This window comes from Ambystoma mexicanum, chromosome 2q, assembly GCF_040938575.1.
Source record: "Ambystoma mexicanum isolate Mex_15411 chromosome 2q, UKY_AmexF1_1, whole genome shotgun sequence".
In the NCBI taxonomy this organism is placed as follows: Eukaryota; Metazoa; Chordata; class Amphibia; order Caudata; family Ambystomatidae; genus Ambystoma; species Ambystoma mexicanum.
The window spans coordinates 709,892,634-709,916,228 of NC_090924.1; positions in this window are offsets into that span (position 1 = coordinate 709,892,634).

The following is a 23,595-nucleotide window of genomic DNA, read 5'->3' on the forward strand; positions in this document are numbered from 1 at the left end:
TCTGCCTTCACTTAGGCTTGTTCAGTTCACAATGTTTATTTGAGTAATTATATCCTTGCCTTCATTTAGGCTTGTTCAATTCACAATGTTTGTTTCAGAAATAATATATTTGTCTGTATTTAGACTTGTTTTGTTTGCACCGTTGCTTCAATAACAATGTCTCTGCCTTTACTTAGGTTAGTTCCGTTAACACTGTTTGTTTCAGTAATACTGTCTATGCCTTTACTTATGTGTGTTCTGTTTATACTGGTCGCTTTAGAAATACTGTCTCTGCTGTTACTTGGGCTTGGTTCATTCACAATATAAGTTCCATTCCCAATATTTGTTCCATTAATACTTTCTAGTGCAGAACGTGAGGCACAACATTCATTCAGAAGCGCCCCAGTACCTGGTCATTCTTCCTGGGGTTATCGGCTGTGTACGGCACCTGCAACGTTCCTCGTTTGTCTTCAGCATCTCTGCTCCAATGCCTTTGTTTGAAAATGCATTCAGTAGGTGGTTCTCTTCCCTCTTTGTTTTTTTCTGCCTTCGGCAGCTACGGCTGCTTTCAGTTGTAAAGCTGTGAACTTCTTCTGTCCTGTCTGTTGGCCTCTGCAATTTGCTCTGGTCTTTTGTGGTCTTTCAGATGGCGCTCAAACAGGGACCCTCCCGTTGATGTTCCATTCGTGTTGGACGAAGACGAGGCGGTCGGATCGAGATCATTGAGTAAAAGGGGCCGCTGCACAAGAGACGTGTTTCCTCGCAGATCTCTGGCCGATCGCAGCACCGACGAGGCATCGCGCCGAGGGTTCCGGAATTGAGGCTTGTTCTGCCGCTTGACGAAATCGCCAGCCACGACGATTGTTCAATTGAACTTGTTCAGAAATCAGGTGAGCATGTTTCAGTAAAGGAACGAACTGGTGATTTGGAATTTGATTGGTAGTATATTTGCGCGTAAATATTGTTGACCAGTTAAGACTGTGATTTTAGTATGCCTGTTAAGTTGTCATCCTGTTTTGCAATGTTTTGTTGCCTAGGAAGACAATCGAAGAATTTGAAACATAGTCAACCTGCACCACCCAAGGGGTTGGCAGCGTATGACATATATATATCGTATGGCGTAGGCAAGATTGTATTTAATGATGTTTGGCATCGACAAACCAGACATGCACCCGACCTTCAGTGGCCAGTACTGGGTTCTTTTGAGTTGGCGAGAATAGAATATTTGGAATCTGTATTATTGCATGAGAAAGCTAGACCAGCTCTGTTTGGAGATTGGAAAAAGGAAGCGAATAATCGACTCAGAAGTAGGGAGAAGCATGCATGTAGACATATGATAAATGCTGAGAAGGCTTTAGTACATGGTCAGCAGAAACAGAGCAAGGCCATTAGGAGCATGGATAGGGCCTTTCAATTAGACGTGCAGAAAATATCTTCATCACAAGATTTACATTTGTCAGATGAGTTGTTGAATAAGTTACTGAATGAGCGGAGATCTGATTCAGGAGCCGATTCAACTGCACCGCCTCCTTATGTACCTCCCCAGGCATCCGTGTCCGGCCCAATTGAAACAATTGCCGCTACACCCATTGTTCCCACTGCACCGACATTTCCTCCACTGCCGAGCACGCATGACTTATTTTTACTTTCTTTACCGGCTGCCTCCACTTCCACTCTCCTACCAGTGATTGATACTGTATCGAGAATAGTGACACATATTACGATATCTGCAGAGAGAAAGAAGGAGCTGCGTGATTGAGCTGAAACGTATATGAGGGGAGTGATGAGACGTTGCCATAAGTGCAATGTCTGACCATGGGGGTATTCCTGAACAGAAAGTGTTGATGGAACAAATGGGAGTGTATTTTGCTGAAATATGGAGTGATTTGACTGATTCAGCTATTCCACAAGAGTTGCAGGATTTTAATGTTTTGTCTCGTTCAAGAGATACCGCAACTAAAATACATGAGCATGTTGTGAAACTGTTTGTGTATAAGAGAGAACTTGCTTGCTTACGCAGGGATGAATTGAATAGGGATAAGCAACACACATCGTACGTACAGAAGCGATTCTTGCCTTCATTGAAACCTGTTAGTGAAGAAATGGGTATTTGCACAAGGGATGCGCTTAGATGGATTTCAGATGCCTCTATTCCCCCAATTGAAGTGCATGATACATTTAGCCAGTATACTATGGATATGCAACGGAAGGTGATACAAGTGATGGTTGAGTATTTACAAGATGAATACATGAATAGAAATGTGTGTCGTCCTGCAGACATGATGGTGATTTACAAAAGAGCATTTTCGCCTCACACCACGTTAACCTCTTTGTCACTAGATATAGCCCTATTGCTCAGTAAGCGCTCAGAACTCCCTACTCTACAGTTGCCTATGAGAGAGGTTCCTCCGACACTATTCCAGAAAGTAGAGATTCCAGCGGTAGGACAGGCACCTGCTACCACTATCCCAGCACACTACATCTCACAGTTTTTTCACGTTCCATTCTCGAGACAGGAAGTGAATACGATTAAGCAGTCTATCCCAGACATTAGGAAAAATCCCACGAGGTTCTATAAAGAGATAGAATCAGTTCTAAATTTGTTGGTTTTCAACTTAGGGGATATTGACTTATTGTTTCCTCTGATCCTACTTGCAGATTTATGGAAGCAAATTAGAACTGTAGATGATCAAGAGAGTATGGGCGATATTTGGGATGTTTTGACACAAGCGGATGGGTGTAGGAACGCAGGCGAGAAACTGCCTCAGTCTATAGTGATGTTGCTGAATAATATAGTACCAAACTGAAAACATTAGTGCCCTAGAAGAGAATTATATGGGACAGATTGACGGCATGCATGCAAGGTAAAACCGAGGGCGCAACTGAGTTTTTTAACAGGTTTGAACAAGTGTTTTCAGATTTTAGTGGGCAAGATTTGAGTACAGAACCGGGAAAAAGACTATTGTCGACAAATTTGTACGAGGCTTGTTGCCTGACATTCAAACTCAGATCATGACGTCCGAGAGTGCATGGCAAGCAAAATTGCAATCGGAAGTGCTACACATGTCCCAGTATTATGAGAACAGAGTAAACACGGAGAAAGAAAAGGTGGAAAAGAAAAAGGGTGATCTGAAGACTAAAGTCTTTTTACAGCAAATAGCACGGGACTCAAGGAGTGGGAACACGCAACCGAGAGGTCAGTTTGTGCCACAGATGGGAGCGCCATTGGGTCCTCCACACATGAATCAGTGTGCGTATTGTAGACAAGAAGGCCATTGGAGGGCACAGTGTCTGTCCCGCCAACAACGAGCTAATAGCCCAATTGGCACCATGAGTAGGCGATCGAGGGGTCGCCCGAGAATTACAGGTCCTGGTAGATACCAATTTGTACAGAATCAGCAAAACCAACCACAAGATACCAATGTGGGAAGTCAGGGAGGGGGAGAGCCACAAATTGCGAATAATGGGAATGTTTTTGATAATCCGACTCATGCATATTTCACTGAAGATTTCACATCTGACGATGTACTGTTTCGCTAGGACAGCCCGAAGCAGAATCTGGAACCAATACCTATTCCCGTAGAAGAAAAGGGGCCCTACATTGATATGAAGGTGGGGAATAGGGAGCATATCTTTTTAGTGGATATTGGGGCACCGAAGTGCTCCATTAATCATATGTGAGTTCCAGATATCCCACTGTCAGGGCAGAGCAATGTTTCTGTAGGGTTCTCCGGTACGCCAGTAGTTAGTCCGGTCTCTCGGCCGGTACTGATTGCATTGGGACCGTTTACCGATTCATGTCTATTCTTGCTGACGACAAATTGCGGCGAAAATTTGTTGGGATTAAATCTGTTGAAGAAATTGAATGCTGTGATTTATTGTTCTATATCATAAAGAAGGATAAGATGGTAAACTTTCTTTACTTGCACCCCTCTCTCTCCCCCAACAATTAGAAACCTCTGAAAGATTACCCAGGCATTACAAGTCTTGACAACATAGACTGCGTGCAACATTACATTTTCAAAAAAACATTTTCTTGGTTTATTCAAAATATTTAAATTAAAACATAAAATACTACCCTCACCTAACACAGTGTAAATACTACCACTAAAACCTGCAAAATCTAAAAAGCTAAGGTTCAAATTAAACACGTACCCAAGACACAAACGAAATCACATATCACAATACACAGAAAAAACCTAAATGTGTCAATAAAACAATATATAATCCCAACATGTTTCTGTTCTTCAAAGCCCCTTTTGGGCGAACATTCTTCAGGGGAAACTTTAAAACATCCGCTATTCTTCTCAACACCGTGTTGAATGGGTAGTTTCAGGCAAACAGCCTGCAGGGAAAAGAATCAGAGGAAACTAGTCAGACCCACAGGGGAGGGGGTGTTACCAAATGTAAAAGTGGAATCGGCTCAAAAAAGAGAGCAAATCCACAAAAGGGTCTAAAAATCAAATTAAACCACTAAGATTTACCTTAATATGGTGAACCTTCAAAGCATGTCTGTAAATGACCGATAAGCTAATTTTTCTTCATTGAAAAACCAAAACTCTTCAACAGGCGTCCCAATCCGCCGAGATTTCGTCACACCTAGGAAGGACACATCAAACTGCCAATGAGCCATCCATACTATCACAGCCCCAGGTCACTACAGAACAATAGTCAAGAAATGTTCAAAATATGACAGATAGAAATTACTTTCACACAGGTGAAGAAACCCACAACGTGGGGCACAGGGAGGAACTCCCTTGTTAAGGCAACCAGATCCAGTCCCCAGGTGACTACAAAACTGACGCAGTGCCAATCTGCAATTTAAAAAGGGCAATCACTAGCCCACTCAGGAATATGGCAAAATGCATTGATACACCACAGAAAACAAGGTGCTAGATGTTAAAGCCTCAGAGTGTGCCAAAAAGATCCCACATATAAACCAACCATGGTCATGCATTCGGGCTCCTACCTACAAAGGTTGTGCCAACCAAAAGTGATCTTATCAAACAGTTATATATTGCAAACAAACGGGTCGTGTTAGCATGCTGAACATCACAGAATAGCAAAAGGTCATGTTGTCTTCTATCTGTCATATTTTGAACATTTCTTGACTATTGTTCTGTAGTGACCTGGGGCTATGATAGTATGGATGGCCCATTGGCAGTTTGATGTGTCCTTCCTAGGTGTGACGATATCTCGGCGGATTGGGACGCCTGTTGAAGAGTTTTGGTTTTCAATGAAGAAAAATTAGCTTATCGATCATTTACAGACATGCTTTGAAGGTTCACCATATTAAGGTAAATCTTAGTGGTTTAATTTGATTTTTAGACCCTTTTGTGGATTTGCTCTCTTTTTTGAGCCGATTCCACTTTTACATTTGGTAACACCCCCTCCCCTGTGGGTCTGACTAGTTTCCTCTGATTCTTTTCCCTGAAGGCTGTTTGCCTGAATCTACCCATTCAACACGGTGTTGAGAAGAATAGTGGATGTTTTAAAGTTTTCCCTGAAGAATGTTCGCCCGAAAGGGGCTTTGAAGAACAGAAACATGTTGGGATTATATGTTGTTTTATTGACGCATTTAGGTTTTTTCTGTGTATTGTGATATGTGATTTCGTTTGTGTCTTGGGTACGTGTTTAATTTGAACCTTAGCTTTTTAGATTTTGCAGGTTTTAGTGGTAGTATTTACACTGTGTTAGGTGAGGGTAGTATTTTATGTTTTAATTTAAATATTTTGAATAAAACAAGAAAATGTTTTTTTGAAAATTTAATGTTGCACGCAGTCTATGTTGTCAAGACTTGTAATGCCTGGGTAATCTTTCAGAGGTTTCTAATTGATGGGGCAGAAAGAGGGGTGCAAGTAGAGAAAGTTTACCATCTTATCCTTCTTTTATGATATATATCAATATTCTTATTGGTGGAGTAAGATGTGGTATGTGTAAATAGGAATTTTTGTACCTATTTGAATACATAGTGATTTATTGTTCTCCAGATGGAGTGTACTTGACGATTTCTCCCCAATAAAGTTCTGCTTCATAATTTTTGTCTATGCCTTTGCCAAGTGAGTTCAGTGAGGTGGCAACACATTTATGCGCAGTGAATGATAATGATGTTGGGTATTTGAACGTTGAACCAGTGCAAATAATTTTGAAGAAAGATATTACACTGCCTCATATTCCGCAGTACAAAATCTCAGTAGAGGGTGAGCGTGCATTGAAAAGTATTGTTTCAGACTTTATACACCGAGGTGTAATTGAAGAGATTTCTGGGAGTGTGTGTAATAGTCGGATTCTTCCTGTATATAAGAAAGGGGATAATGTCTTACCCTACCGTTTTATAATTGATTTGCACGCAATGAACACAATTTTCACGCCACAGTTTCTGATTGTCGCTGATTTTACCACTATTTTAATTATGATTCTGGCTACTGCCACACATTTTAGTGTTATTGATTTGAAGAATGCTTTCTTTAGCATTCCTATGCACACAGATAGTAGGTATCTGTTTGCGTTTACCTTAGGTGGATGCTCTTTCACATTCACACACGTTCCTCTGGGTTACACTGAAAGTCCAAGCATATACAGTAGAGCATTGAAAGAACAGCTTGATATGCTTGATCTGCTGTCAACATGCACATTGATGCAGTACGTTGATGACTTGCTCATTGCTGCAGATTCTGAGGACGCTTGCAAGGAGGGTACTGTTTCATTGCTTATTCATTTAGCTACACATGGTCACAAAGCATCATTAAAGAAGTTTCAGTATTGTAGAGAGGAGGTCAACTATTTAGGCTATCTCCTGTCAAAGGAGGGAAGATGACTGACGCCTGAACGTATATGCAGCATCTCTGACATGTTTGTTCAAAACACACGGAAGGAAGTCAGAGCCCTGATTGGCATGGCTTCTTACTGTAGACAGTGGATCCCTAATTTTTCACATTTGATTAAACCTATGTTGCCATTGACAAAGAAGGATGTTCCTTTTCCTTTGCCGTGGGACATGGATTGCCAGAACGCTTTTTATCTGCTGAAGGCTACGTTGTGTTCAGTGCCAGTTTTAGGCACACCAAATTAGGAGAAGAATTTTGTTTTGTATGTGCACGAGCGTCAGGTTTGTGCTTTGGCTGTATTGACACAAGAACATGGGGGAAAGAGCAGACCGTGCGGCTACTTTTCCTCCACATTAGACCCTGTTGCATGCGCTCTGGCAAGATGTTTGCGAGCTGCATCTGCTGCTGCTGCATCAGTAAATCAAAGTGAGGGTATAGTTTTAGGTCACTCTATAACCGTGATAGTACCTCACTCTGTTGATGTTCTATTAAACAGAACACAAACACAGCATTTCACTTTTGCTCGATTAACGAGATATGAGTTGATTCTATAGGCACCGCACATCCAAATTAAGAGATGCTGTACTTTGAATCTGGCTGAACTTTTGCCGTCTACACAAGAGGATGACATGTCCCATGATTGCCTATATGTTACTGAACCAGAGTCAGAATTGATTTGAGCGATGCACCTTTAAAGTCTCCGGATGGAGACTATTTTGTGATGGTTCTTGTTTTAAGCTACCTGATGGTACCTCCACTGGTGCCTATGCAATTACAACATTAGACACTATCGTTGAGAGGAGAAAGATACCACATAACTCCACCCAGGCGGCGGGGATTGTTGCATTGACTAGGGCGTGCAAACTCTCTGAGGAACTTAGTGTAAACATCTATACCGACAGCCTGTACACCTTTGGAGTGGTTCACAATTTTGGGCGGGTATGGGCAGAGAGGGGATTTTTGACATCACATGACACCAAAATTCAACACGGTAATCTGATAGTACAATTGTTGTCAGCATTAGCGCTTCCTACACAGTTAGCGATAATGAAATGCGCCGGACATCAAAAACTGACGGATGATATAGGAAAAGGAAATGCTTTTGCCGACAGATTTGCCAAACAGACTGCCACCGATCCACACTCGGGAATGTATGTGTTAGACTTGGCTAAATGGGTTACTGACACTAATTCAATGGAAGAAGGGGTCAATAGTGTGAAAGAAATTCAGGCCGAAGCAACAGTAGAAGAGATCAAACAATGGGGGAATGGTCTGGCAGGATTGGATGTTGAAGGGTGATGGGTGGACAATGAAAGCAAAGGTGGATGCTGCCTAATGCTTATGTCACTGCTATAGTCACTATGGCCTATGGTCCAGCACACATATGTGCAAAAAAGATATGCAAGCATTTAGACCAGGTTTTGTACAATAACAATATCCCAAAAATTGCCGAACATTTAGTGCCGAATTGTATGATATGTCTTCAACACAACATTGGGAAGGGCACAGTAACACCGAAAGGTAGTTTTGGACCTCCCTCCATGCCATTCGAAGTGATTCATTTTTACTTTATCAAAATGGAACGCTGCCAAAATTACAGATACGTCTTAGTTGTGATTTGATCCTTTAGCAAACGGTCGGAGCTTTCCCCCTGATAGACAATATTGTTCTGTCGACGGCCAAAGCCAATTTAAAGGAATATTTTCCTAGGTTTGGTCTGCCGAGAGTCATTTGGTCTGTCAGCGGACCGCACTTTATCACTGATGGCATCTGCAAATCTGTGCGGGATTACAGATCGATAAACTTTTTCACTCAGTGAGACATCCTCAGAGTGCCGGTTTGGTGGAACGCCACAATGGTATTTTGAAGAATAAAGTAGCGAAGGTGTGTGCGCACAGCAATTTAAAGTGGCCTGATGCTTTAACAATAGCCTTGCTCTCAATGCGGACATCCGCACAGTCAAAAACAGGACTTTCCGCTTACAAAATTGTTATGGGAAGGCCTGCAAATGTATGGAATGCACCGAGACCTAGAATATTGGCTGACATCGAGTATCCATTGCTGTCTGATTATTGTGACCAGTTGACTTAAAACTTGCGTTTGATTCACCAACAGGATTGAGCAGCCCTGCCTAAAAAATATGTGGGCCGAGGCCATCGAATCTGGCCTGGGGAGTATGTTCTGTTGAAGTATTTCAATAGATAAACGTGCCTTGCACCACACTGGAAGGGGCCTTAGCAAGTGCTCTTGGCCACGCAGACAGCGGTACGTGTGTCCGGCAAGAAACATTGGATACACACAATGCACGTGAAACGAGTGCCACTGCCTTTGCCTCTCGATCAGAGCGATAAAAAGGAGACCAATCATCATGCGCCTATTCTGATTGATGCCAAGAGTGAGACGTAACCACTGCCTGGGTCTAAGGGGCCTGGGGAAAGAGTTATTTCTACTTCTTCTGAATCAGCTGACAATGTTCCTTCAGAAACTGAGGATTCTTTGTTCATCAACCATTCAGTACCTGAAGGTTTGAGGTACAAACTTCGACCACAAAATTGGATTTAGTTCAGGGAACATTATGTTTTGTAATAGAATAAGAAAGTTACTGCACCAACGAAGAAACCAACGTTGTGCCATTCCCTTGTCATTCCCCTCGGGACAAGTTAAGGAGCAGGGAGCGGCAAAGAAGACTACAATCAAGATTGGCCACGTGGTCAGGTGCCACCAACGGATGAACTTATAAAGCCTATCAGTGAGGCTTCTTAACAGACACTGAAGGACTATTCCTGCTTGCTTGAATGAGGACATGGTACATTTGCAGTTCAATGGGCCTGTATATCAAGGGCCATGGTCCCTGAGGACAATATGGATATTTATTCTGTTGCCAACTGTCAGTGCATCTACGTCTCCCTTACATGTGTATGCAGATACTCTTCGTCCACGTGATCTCAGTCATAGAGGGGGTTAGCATAACAAAACCCTCATGATGATTATGAATGCAACCCATGCAATTTTGAATAAAACCAACTACTGGGTTTGCACACATTTACCACAGCATGGTGAGAAGGGGATAGGTTGGTATATTCATCCTCTCCCTCTGTCTTCTGCATGTTATTCTGCATTTAGGGCACTGTTCTTTGGATGATGGAACGACAGTCCCACTGGTAATTTAATTTGATCGACTAGTGCTATTGCCTCTGGGATGTTCAGTATTCGCAAACAGAAGTACACTGAATATTGCCACTGTCAAAATTTCTGACAAATATTCCAGAACTTACCAATCTATGATTTCTTTTAAAATGACTCCAGTAGGCAATAAGGAGGTTGCTCCACCATCATATACCATTAATCATGACCCTGATTCTGTCCCATTCTGCATACGGAAAGAAAGTTCCCTAACCCATGGGGTGGTATGATAAATGCAGGAACACAGCTGTTCTAGTAAAGGAGGAAAGGCCTCTGTATATAGGGAGTTCTATCTATTTTGTTTGTGGAAGTGAAGCTTATCCTTGGTTACCAAAATGTTGGCAGTGTACATGGTATCTGGGGTTACTCTTACCTGGGGTTTATATCACTTCCACTGCTGATATCTTGGAAACTCGTCCTAGAAGAGAAATCGAAGGTGACACACCCCTGAAAGTCTTGGGGGACATTGCTAAATCCATGTTCCAATTCTGGGGTCAAATAATTAACTCTCAGGATATTAGAAAACTGGCTAGGATTTTGGAGAAAACTATCAATGAGACTACCGACATCATGTTCAATATGACACTGGAACAAAAAGCCATTAGGCTAGTGGCCCTTCAGGACAGGATGGTGTTAGACGTCATCCTGGCTGAGTGTGGTGGTATATGCAAAATGGTCGGGCCCGTGTGTTGCGTTTACAAATATGACTGTGCCCCCACCACTTTCAAAGCAATAAAGAGACTGCACATTTTGGGTTCAGAGGTGCATATTCCCTGAGCGGATTGGGATCTTAGTACATGGTTTGTGAGTTTACTACGAAGTTGGGGATGGAAGATATTCTCTTTCTTGGCTATTATCCTTGGTATAGTTCTATTCTTTTGCTGCTGCATCTAATGTCTGCCTGTCCTGGGTTCCATGATAGGGGATTGCTGTGCACATTCATTTCTCAAATTGAAACCAAACCCACACTTGCCAATACATGTCACCAACGCACTGGTCATGCAGGAGGCCCTATAAAAGAGTTTATGGCCATCAATGTTTATGATAGTGATGACTCGGAGTATTCTGATGACGACTCAACAACCTGGTCGTCTGAGAATGCCATGTTTGGATGATGATCTTGGCTTAGGCCAAAAGGAGGGTTTGTGAAAATATTTTTAGTTTAAGTGATCCAAAGGTCTGCATTTGTCCTAAGCACATTTGCATCACGCTACGAATCTAATGCCACGCTCATGGTGGCTACCTGCCATTTTGTTTTATCCGCCATCTTGGTTGCAATGTTCATTTCAGTTCCCTGTTCATTTTGCCTTTCTAACCCTGAACACGGTGGAAGACCGCGCCATGAACTCTCTGCTAAATTACGAGACAGGAATGCACATTCTGCTGAGCGTTTTGTTTGTCTTACACTGTAGAACCTTGAAGTCTCTGCAGAAGCATTTCTAATCTATAAGTTAGGTGCCTGCCTGTCTCAACCATGTTTCCCCACTGAACCATTAATTGTGATAATGTGCCGCTGCTACATGCTCCTTTAGAGAAAAACCCTATTCTTAGGCTTTAGAGCAGACTAACCTTAGGCTCCAGGAGCAATACAGATAAACTGTACAGCAAATGATACTTTGTACCAGGGAACATGATTAGCCCCCACACACTGTTTTGCCCTAGACAGTAAATTGTCAATAGGAGGACAGGGGAAAAATGCAGACTTGTTGCTTTAGTAACGTTACCTATGTGGTAAGGTCATGAACCTATGGACACTATTGCATGAGGAGGCTGGACAAGTGTATTGTATGTTATTCCTGTATTGTATATATTCAAGAGACTTTGGTTGTTCAGGGCTCTCTCCCGCCACGGTTTCTGTACACATGCATCGTGGGGCACTGAGACCCCAGTCTGGGCTGAAATAAATGATATTGTGTATCCTCATAACGGACTATTTCCATTTCTTTGTATTAAGCCTCATTTTGTGGTCTTTCGGTTACCCAGGTTTTGTTCCCAAAGATGTCAACAGGACATGTTCCTAATGAGTATGTCTTGGTATGTCCACGAACACAGCAAATCTATCCCATATGGATCCTTCTCCAATTTCTGGGTAATAATTCTCGTCTAATAGAACATTCTTGACTCATGCTATCAAATTTGGCCCACACTTGTTTTATTTTTTACATTGAGACATTTGGTCTTCTTTTCCCCACTTTAAATTTTCTTCCCTTTTCTCTGAACTTCCAGGGTCCCATCACTGCTTGTTATTATTTCACTTGGTTGAGCATAAAGGATATTAACATAATAAGGTTCAGCTGTTGATTTTCCAAGTGTCTTCTCTGCATGGTATTCTTTTAAGGTGGTGTGATTGGAGTGTCTATCCTATGTGATGAATAGTGTTTAGTCAGGTGTCCACATTCACCACAGCAATAACGCTTTAGGTTTACTATAGGTGATGAGGATATACTTTCCTCCTTATACTCTTTCATTGTAGTATCTGGGTCCGATCCACTATCTTCAGGTCTGTCAAGTGTCTTTGATCTTTGTAAATCACAAGGGTGGGTCCCCGGGAAAAATATTTCTTGCTTTTCCCGTTCTACTGTGTAGTACTTTGGAGGGTACCCACATTCTTCCCATGAGGGATCTAGTTTGTTTTTTATGATAGAAGGGAAAAGGTAGGGTGGTATCTTGTCCTTTTTCTGCTGCACTAGGAGCCTCTCTGGTGATGAGACTTCGTCATTGGTAATAGGGATAGATTCCTGTCCCTCATTTGCCAGAGAAAGACCAGGAATACCTTCTGATAACGTGGGAAATGGTAGTTGGGTAGACCTATCAGTCAGAAGGGGATTTCGATTTTTCTGATCTTTTGATTTCAGAAAGGTGCAGGGGGTTACTTCTGGAATGGATGGTTCCCCTTCTTCTAATTCTTCCTGAAGCCAATCCTTGTGTTAGTTTACCAAATGAGGGCTCTCAAAAACCTCCTGTTTAGCAAAGCGGGAAGAGTTAGGATCGGGATTTTCTAGGGCTAGGATCAAGGTTTTCTAGGGGTTCTGACGACTGCAAGGATCCACATAGACTGTTAACTTTCTTGGTAGTGGTCGGATCAGCTCTCCATGTTAATAGAATATATGCTGTCTGTACTTCCTTTTACATTTGGACATTGCACTTGCATTCCAACATTGGCATCCCCTCCTCCATCAAATATTTTAACAACTACTGGACAGAATAAGCCCAGACCACTCCCGTAAATGTCATTATAAATGTCATTAACCTCTCTCAGCCTCTTTGCTGCAAAGCACCACGACCGATATAAAGGTTTTAAGGAGCAGAGGGCACCCTGTTCTATGTCGATTTATTTTTAAAACAACTGGATATGTTTACCCCAAACCCATCAAGTAAATTAAGTAAATGCTTTGTGCCTAAATTGTTTTGTATTTGGTCCAAATCTGGCAAGCAGTTGTCACACTACAGGTGTTGAAAAACGTAACTTTTTCTCTATTGGAAAATGAATGGGAGTAGGTTGAAAACTGCCTTTTTAATCTTTTCTTAATATATTTTTCATTTTCTAGCTAATCGTTCCCAAAATGTCCAGTGTAGTGGGGCTGTAGATAAACTGTTTGTATGGAAAATGTTATCAAAAATCCATCCAGCAAGTCAAAAGTTATCATCCTCGCTCATCCTCTCTTCTGTAAAAGGCACCTACGTGGCTATAAAGATTTCAAGGCAGCCCCTTATCTGTCAAATATTTAAAAAGCTACTGGATGGATTTACCCCCAGTCAAGAAAGTTAAGTCATCACTTTGTGCCCAAACGTGTTTCTTATTTGATCCAAATCTGACCAAAGGTTTTCTCTAGGGCAAAAAAAATCTGCAGTTTATAGGGGCTCTTGACACCATTTTTGTTTTGAGAATTTCATTCAAATACATCCAGCAAGTCAAAAGTTATTAGCAATAGAGTTTTATGAAAATAATTGCTGCTTTTTCATTTCTGAAAAACCTGTTAACCTCTCTGCTGCAAAGCACCACATGAGGTATATCTATACAATATTTAAACATTACTGGATGTAATAAACACAGACCCCTCGGGAAAATGAGTGAATGCTTCATGCCAAGTTACTTTAACCTGGCCCAATTCATTCCAAGCGCTTTGGGCTGTTCGCTGGTGCAAAAATGTTACTTTTTCTCTTTGGAAAAGTGAATGGGACTAGGCCCAAACTGTGTTTTTATACTTTCTTAACAACTTTTACAATTTTGTATAGATCTTTCACAACATTTTCAGTCTGGGGGTACCTGGGACAACAATTGTGTTTGCACAATTTCAGCCAAATCTCTCACTCGAGTCAAACATTATTAGCAATTCATATTTTGGGTTTCCTATGGAACTTGATACTCACCTTAACTATAGCGTGGTGGTCGAAAGTAACAAGTTCCATAGCTCAATTGCATTGCTAATAACTTTTGACTTGAATGATGGATTTGGCTGATCTGTTGCAAACAAAAGTCTCCCACAGGCCCCCAGGAAATTGTGGAAAGATTTGTTGAGAAAGTTATTAAGAAATCAATAAAACACTGTTTTTGGTCTACTCCCATCATTTCCACAGAGATAAAAAGTCCACATGTCTGCACAGCGCACAGCAAAAACCACTAGATGGAATTAGACCAAGTACGAAGCAACTTGTGCACTAAGGATTGACTGGATTTCCGGGAGGGAACTGAGGTTATTCTGTCCAGTACTTTTTAACATATTTGACAGACAAGAGGGATGCCCCCTTTCCACAAAATTATAGCTACATTTCTGCCATGGTGCTTTGCAACAGAGGCCTTTCAGAAATATTTTTTCTTTTTGCTCAATGCGAGAGATAACAGAGGTTATAACGGGTAAAACAGGGGTTAGCCGAAAGCGTAAAGCGAAAAAAGTGATTTGGAGGAGGAAAAATGGTGACACGACAACAGGCTAGAGGTGTGCAGGGGGAGAGAGGATACAATGTGAAATTGGGGGGTGGTGACCAAGTACAGAGCTTGAATGTTTTCACATAACACGGTTATTGCATGGGATAACCCCTGGTTGTAATAGAAAACGTGATCAGGAATGAAACTGCGACACACGAAACGACGAGTGTTACACAAAACGATGAGTGTTGGGGAAATGGGAGAGGGTAAGGGAGGGACCAAGAACTTGAGGGGAGTGGGGGAGCACAGCACAAGTAGGGGGCACTTGGTGAGGTCCTTGGGATGGCAGGGAAGAGTTTTTGATTATGCAAAATGTTTATGGATAACCACAGTTATTTGTAGACGTTTATGGTTATCTGGGCTTATTTGTAGTGCATTGCTATTATCAGGGTTATTCTAACAGTGCTTATGGAAAAAGTGTTTTTTTTAAAAAGAGAGTTAACGAAATAAGACTAATACAATAAAAAGTGGAATTCTAAACTACAGTGAGGTTGGGGTAGTGGGTGTGGCTGTAAAAAGATATTTTTACAGCAACAGTGGGTATCCCATCCCAGCATTAATTTGTAGCCTGGTTTAAAAAAAAAATGCGAATGCCGTGTGTCTGACTGTGCACTGTCTTCCTTGCATACAGTAACCGTGACAAACCCTGCTTAGCTTCAAAGTAAGAAAGGGGTCTGTCTCCTGAGACCATGTTGCCTAAAAAATTAGCCCACCTTACAAGACCACTTAGAGCAGTGGTCTTCAAACTTATTAGACCTGGGCACCCCCAAGCAAAATGTGGACAGGCCGGGCCCCCCCAAAAATGCCAAATGGACAGTAAGTCCAAATGGCTATGAACGCTCATACACTGTTAATGCACCCTACTACCAGTATAGTCCCCGGGCTCCCCCACCTGCTCCCATCACAGTCTCTGGACTCCCTCATCCCACTTGTAGCCCAGTCTCTGTGCTCTCCCCACCCCATGAGATCCTGGGATCTCTAGATCCTGCTCCCACCACAGTCCCTGCGCTCCCCCACCCTGCTCCCAGCACAGTCCCAGGGCCAATGGTGGCTGGTGAATTTTTTAGGCGCAGGGACATAAATATTTCAGATATGCCATAGCGATCAAGCATATTGTCCAAGCATAGCAATGGAGCCAGAACCAATCAAGAAGAGGTTTGGGGGGGTTTTCCCCCGTGATTTATTTTTTAAACAATGGTTTAAAATGTCAAGAGCGCGGTTCAAGAAGTATTCAGAGACATTATTGAGGCGCAAGAAGCGGAAAGCATTGGAATCGACTGAGTACACAGGGTGGGGCAGAAAAGAACAGGCGTCCCAGGGGAAAGACCAAGGGATGTACTAGCGGCCCTCTCATCATATCCACAAAAGGAGCTGATCCTAAGGAGAGCGAGGCAATTGGACCACAAAAGGATGAATGGGGTGGAAATACACTTCTACCAGGATGTAGCATCGGCGACACTGTTAAAAAGGAGAGAGATGGCCCCATTGATAAGGGAGCTGGTGGAGAAAGAGATAAGGTACAAATGGACGTTCCCATTTGGTCTACTGTTCGAGTTGGAAGGCAAACAGAGAAGAGTGACCACCTGTGAGGAAGGACTACATATAATGGACCCGCAAGTAGAGGAGGCAGTTCTGAGGGGCGCCAGGACTAAGGGGGGACCGCATAAGAGGCCGAGAGGATGGGAAGTAGTGTGGAAAAAAAGAAACAAAATGGTCAGGGGAACGCTGGGCAGCCTACAGTGGAGTAGAAGAGAAACCCAGACAAAAATCGATAGTTCAGTCTCCGATTATAGAAGGCTGGAAAGGAAATTACTGAGGAAAGCTCGGAAAAACAGGCATACAGCGCCCCGGCAGGGGACAAGGAAGGGACAAGTATCCAGGTCTGAGGATGATGCAGGGTTTAGGACTACCCGAAAAGTTCATCCCGAGTCATTTGAGGGCAAGGAGCGATAGGCGTAATTCCCTAGCAACCTTAGGTGCCTGGGCCCTCCTCAGGACCAAAGTTGAGTTGGTGTTAACAGTTGGGGGGAGTTGGGGAAGTTGGGGGGGAGATTGGGAGGGTGGACTCGGAAGAGAGATGGGATCACAACACGCGGGATTGCTAGCAGCTACTATAGACTAGACGAGATGGGGAAGCTCAGAATCTTTTCACTTAATGTGAGGGGTTTCAATTCTCCAGAGAAGAGGAAAAAAGTGGAGGGTCTTCTTAGGAGGGAGAAGGCAGCCATTCTGCTCATCCAGGAAACTCATATAAAAGCCCTGGATAAAAGAAAGGTAAGCCTCAGAGGGTACACGGTCTGGGCTCAAGTGAATGCCGGGGAAAAAGGGGGGGAGTGATGATTGCGGTAAAAGGGGGATTAGTTGCAACCCTCATAGACACACAGGTGGACAAGAAAGGGAGGTTTGCATTCGCAAATGTTTCAATAGGGGGTCTCCGGCTTATCCTAGCAGCAATATACGCACCGAACTCTGGGCAGGACGGTTTCCTCTGGGACACGTTGGGGAAATTAGAGGGGTTTGCGAAAGGGGAGGTAATAATGGGAGGAGATCTGAATATGGCCTGGCAACCATGGCTGGACAGGAGTGCGGTAGGAACTCAAGGTCAGGGGGCTCCGTCCAAACAGCTTAAGCAAAAGCTGGAGCAGTTGGCATTGTGCGATGCCTGGAGGGAATTGAAGGGTCAAGCAAGTGGTTTTACGTATTACTCGCATGTGCATAACACGATGTCGAGAATAGATTACTTCTGGGTGTCGGTGGGACTGATTGGTAAAATACAAGGAATGGAAATGGGCTCTATAGCTTTATTGGACCATGCCCCGCTATGGCTGGAAATTCAGATCCCAGGCAGTGGGGGAGGCCTCTGGAAGTGGAGGTTGCCAACAGATCTTCTTTCGGACCAGGTAATGGGAGAAGCAGTAAGAGACAACATCAAAGAATTTTTCGAACTAAACGACACAGGGGAGGTTACTCTGGGGACAGTATGGGAAACTTTCAAGGCAGTGATCCGGGGACATATGATAGCGCTGAAGGCCGCCAAGGACAAGCAGAAGCATGATTGGGAAAGATCACTGGAAAAGAAAATAACAGACATTCAAGGGGAGCTGGTAGCACATCCCACTAGAAGTCTCAAGAAGGCGTTGAAATATGTGCAAGGACAACTTAATATGCTCCGTAACAAAAAGACAGAGAAATCCCTCCTCTTTCTAAAGCAAAGATGCTATATCAAGGCCAACAAGGTGGACAGATATCTAGCAAGACAACTCCGCGAAAATCAGAAATCAATGACTATACTGAATGTCAGAAAATGCACATGGAGAGACTCAAACACGCACCAAAGACATAGGGGAGGCCTTTAAGGCTTTCTATCAAGAGTTGTATGCAACGGAGCACCCGGATGATGAGAACCAAGACAGGTTCTTACAATCTCTCTCCATTCCAACAATATCTGAGGAAGACACTGTGGTGCTGGAATCACGGATCACAGAAGAAGAAGTCCAGAGGGCAATAGCAGGACTCCCAAATTCCAAAGCACCAGGCCCAGATGGCTTTACGACTCTCTTCTACAAAAAATATGCAGACACTCTCATTCCACTGCTTACTAGATTACTGAACACATTTAAGGACAGCAGAAATGTAACTCTTTCCATGAACAAGGCAAAGGTCCTAGTGTTACTTAAACCAGGTAAAGATCCCACCCTCCCCGGCTCATATCGCCCTATCGCCCTGATAAATTTGGACGCTAAGATTTATACCAGGGTACTGGCCACCAGACTGTCACCCCTCCTCCCGACCCTAATAAATACAGATCAATCTGGCTTCATCCCAGGCAGGCAAACACATGACAATTTAAGAAGAATAATTCACCTGGTAGAAAAAATAGGTATTACCCACACACCAGCAATTTTGCTCTCACTAGACGCCGAAATGGCCTTTGACCGGATAGAGTGGTCCATTCTTTTCAAAACATTGAAATACATGGGATTTGGAGACCAATTCATAAACATGGTCAAAGACAACTACAATTCCCCATCCATAAGAATAGCTGTAAATGGGGAGGTCACGGATAGGGTGGAGATATCAAGGGGAACCAAACAGGGATGCTCCCTTTCCCCCCTCCTATATGCCATTTTCCTGGAACCCCTCCTAATTAAAATCAGGGACTCTGCAGGGGCAAGGGGGATCGAGATGGCGGGCAGACAACACAAAGTAATTGCGTACGCAGATGATAATATGCTACTGGCCCTAGAAGACCCCGGGAAATCCCTACCACAAACCTTAAAAGAATTGGAGGCATTTGGGGAGATCTCTGGCTTAAAAATAAACAGAAAAAAGTCCGAGATTTTGTTCCTAGCTAGGGATAAGGGGACACTGGAAAAAGAGGCGGGCTTGCTATGCCTAAATATAGCAGGGGAGGGTATCAAGTACCTAGGGGTGACACTCACACACAAGGTGGACAGGATATATAATGATAATTACCCCAAGCTTCTGGTCCGAGTGAAGGATTTAGATCGATGGTGCCCGTTAAGGGTCTCATGGTGGGGCAGAATTCAGTCCGTGAAAATGAACATACTTCCCCGGGTGCTGTACTATTTCCATGCCCTCCCAATAACAGTCCCAAATTCCTTCTTTAAAGCACTGACAAAGGACATTTCGACCTACGTGTGGAACAGGAAACACCCAAGGGTCGCCAGAGCCATCCTCACGGCACCTACCAGCGCAGGGGTAATGTCACTCCCACACTTTAGGAAATACTATCAAGCAGTGCAACTTTGGGTTCTGAAGGAATGGCTGGCTGATGACCAACGTACAATATGGGTGACCCAAGACAGGGTGGTTGCCAGAACCCCCTTGGAGGACCTACTGTGGAAGTACAAAATGGTGCATTTTAGAGCATACTTTAAAGAAATGGTGTAAAAAGCCAAACAGTTTGCACTTGGTGCTGGGGGGCACAGGGGGCAGGCATGATATTTTTTACTGGACATCTATGATAGATGTCCAGTAAAAAGATAGCATCCCTTTCCCCTGGGCCCCAAAGTGCGTAACACAATCAACATGATTATGTGTGTATGCAAGGCGCTGGGGGGCCAAGGGGGAAAGCCTGGAATTTTTGACTGGACATCTATGATAGATATCCTGTAAAAAATACCATCCCTGTCCCCTGGGCTCCACAGCACCTCAGAAGGAGAGCTGATTTTGGCAGGTGGGTAGGGGGATTGTGCAACAAAGACATTTTTAAAATGCCTTTGTTGTACAACTCTCCTTCCACCCTCTACCCCCACTTGCCAAAAGAAACAGCTCAATGGACCAAAACAAACACACACATTCACACAACAATCACTCTATCATTCACATGAGCACTCAGCACCATACACCCACTCATAACACAAGCATACAAACATCCATTAACATTTAAATAAAAAACAAATGAACACAACGTACCTTCTGCGGGGCCTGTGCTTGGGTGCTGAAACGCCCGCTTCAGGCTGCTCTGTCTGTATGTGAGAAGAGGTGCAGGAGCTCACCCTTGCACATACAGACATGCAGTGCCCCAGCCAGCATTTCCAATGAGCTATGCAAGGCTGGTGAAGCGAAACGCCCCCAGCCTTGCATGGCTCAGTGAGCATGTGCAGCTGGGGAACTGAACTGAACTATCAAATGAAAACAGTGTTTCCCTTTCACAGTTCAGCCAGCCCAGAAGCACTCCCAAGGCTGGAAAAAGCAGCTGAGGGTGTGCTGAGTGTTTCACTGGGCTGGCTCCTTGGCTCCTCCATAATGAGTGAGGGGTATGTTTGGGTGGACCCCCCTCACCCATTATGGATGGACTGGCCTATAATGTAATAGGGCAATGCTCGTACCAAAAATGCAAAATGCCAGTGTGGGCCAGTTAAAATGGGCCACTTTTTTGGCCAATGTGGGCCAGCTCGATGAGTTACTTCGCAATGCAGCTAGTAGTTTTGTACCATTGTTGCTGAATAAATATTCTTCAAATGTCACGATTTGCTTACATTTTAACAAAAAACAACCCCGTGGGTGCTTTTCAAACAGTCTGTGACTAAAAGAATGAATATCCATTCAAGTGCAGGACACTTTTTCATTGGTGCCTGAGACAGTTTTATGCTCCAGTCCAATAATGTGAGCGGCCCTTGCCCATTTCCTCTAATCTAAAACAAAAATAATGCTTTTTACATTTCATGCTGGGTGGACGAGCTCCACAGTCCTCTGACTTAGAGAAACGTGGCCTTAGGGGGCTGGATACTTCCTCGCTTTGAAACTGAGCAGGGTTGGTCCTGGTTACTGTATGGATGGGAGACCATCTACAGTCCCGAATGCTGTATCTTTTCTTAGTTTTTAATATCTCAAAACACACAGCATCCACATAATTTTTTTAAACCATCCTACTGTAAGTCCTTGAATATTTTGCACTCAGAAGCCATTTTTTGGCCTTTTGCTGAATTGCATTATGGTATTTGTAGTCTCAAAGTCAAGATGGGAAGAATAATGCCAGAAATGTACACTTTTTGCCTAATATACTTCTATAAGGATGTATATATTTGAGTGACACTATGTTATGTGTACTTTTCAAGTTAGCTATATAAAGCAGAGTATTGTTGAAAGCCAGACATGGGAGAGAGGAGGGGAAATGATGAGAGAGCAAGTAAGTCAAGAGTATTTGCCCACAATGTGGAAAAAGAGTTTTCTATCCTGGACACTGGTGCAGTTATTTTCCCCCGACTGTGGATGCTTTTCACAGCACAAGTAACAGACACATGTGGGTGGACAGCATTACTTTTTTTTACACCACATTGGATGTAAAAGAATCAGTTTAAAGGTGTTTTTCCCTGAAGAAAGTGCAGAATCGCCTGCTTTAAAAGTATGTTTTTGTAGAAAGGCTTAATTCTTTGAATGTCAAGATCTACCTATAAACTGTGTTCAATTTATATGTTGTAATGAAAGTTGTAGGTAATTCTTTAAAGTCCAAATACAGTCTTGAGTTAATCAAATATTTAATTCTGAGCTGACAGCTTCAGCCTGGGAATGGGTAACAACTTCTGTTGCAGGAAGTCTTAATTGATGCTGGAGGTTTTTGCATATTTACAACAAAGAACTCATCAGACTTTCATCTCTGGCCCAGCCAAGGACAATGGCAGGCTGAATACTGATCCCTTTAGGGGAGGAGCAGGAAACTTCCCTCTGGACCTCCACCCTGATCAAAGAAATGTAACAGCTGCTGCCTGTTGAAAGGAAAGTTACAAAGAAAACATCAACTGCTAAAAGGCATTTGTGTTTAAAATGCCTATTTGTGATTAAGTTTCAAAAACCTTTAACTTTGCCCCATGAAGGTGGACAACTCCAAAAATTGGTAGTTGTAGATCTAATGTTATGCTCTTTCTGTGAAGACATGAGTGAACCCTGTACTACATAAGGAACCAAAGTTACACAAAAAGAATAAGGGTGGCAAAACTATTGATGCTTCAAATATAATAATGTATACCCATGTTCTAGGAGTAACTTCCCAGATATGTACTGAATTAGGAATTGTTCGGCCAAACCTTTATAATTAAAATTGACAAAATTCCACACAACGACAAAGACAGCTCTCACTGAGATGGGAGTTAGATGTCAGGATAATCCCAAAATATGTAATTTATGTGTCCAATTTTATTAGAGGGTATACATATAGAAATGTGCATTTGTGGGAAAGTTAAATTGTGGTTCAAATCAATGTGGGAGTTCCCAAATCACATCATAAAATATGACAGCTCTTTCTGACATTCAACCAGAAAAAGGCATGTGCCTTTCACCTATCACGGCTGTGGGGGTGTGGTTTGAAATTCTGCCCCCACCATAAACTTGGTGACGTCACTTGGCATGATAAATATAGGAACTTCATCACATACAGACACAGTGATTCCTGACTACATCCTGATTTCCGCGCTGCGTCCTGCTCCTGACTTCTTCATCATGTCCCAGAACGTTTCATCTTGTCCTGATCCAGAATACTTTATGAAACCCAGGCCCAGCAATTGCTGAACTCTTCTTCAGCTAGTCCCAAATCTTGAACCATCCCAAACTTCAGGAAAGAATAATTCTGATCCAGTCTGGCCTGCTACCATTCATGCTTGCCTGCTAAAACTCACAATCCCGCTAATCTACCTTGTCCAGTGACCAGAAGGACCAATCCAATCCAAATCCAGTCTGAGGTGCCAGTATAAATTGACCCGAACCGCCTAGCTGACCTTCCTGCCAGAGGTGCCCTGCTGCCAGTAGACCCGATCCAGATGATCAGAACCCTGACAGTCCAATCTTAATTTACAATCGACTGTAAGTATCAATAGGAATCCTAGTGACCCATAGTATATTTCCCTTGTCCTATCCCAATCTCAACCTATCCCATCTTTAACTTCAGAACCTTTAATATTGTCAGAACCATTCTTGCAACCCTATTGTAATCCAGAGTGAAAGCGCTGATTTTTTTCTCATTTGTTGTATCAGACCATAAGCCATTAATGATTTGGATTAAATAAAGTAATTCCCATACAGAAAACATAGTATCCACCACGTGAAGAGTTACAAGCGGCCGTGCGTAACTGTGGAGATTCCTGGGTGGCATTCTATTTTTCTTAGACTTAATATAGTTTAATAAAACCAGCCTGTCATTTTAAAACCGAATTTCTGCTT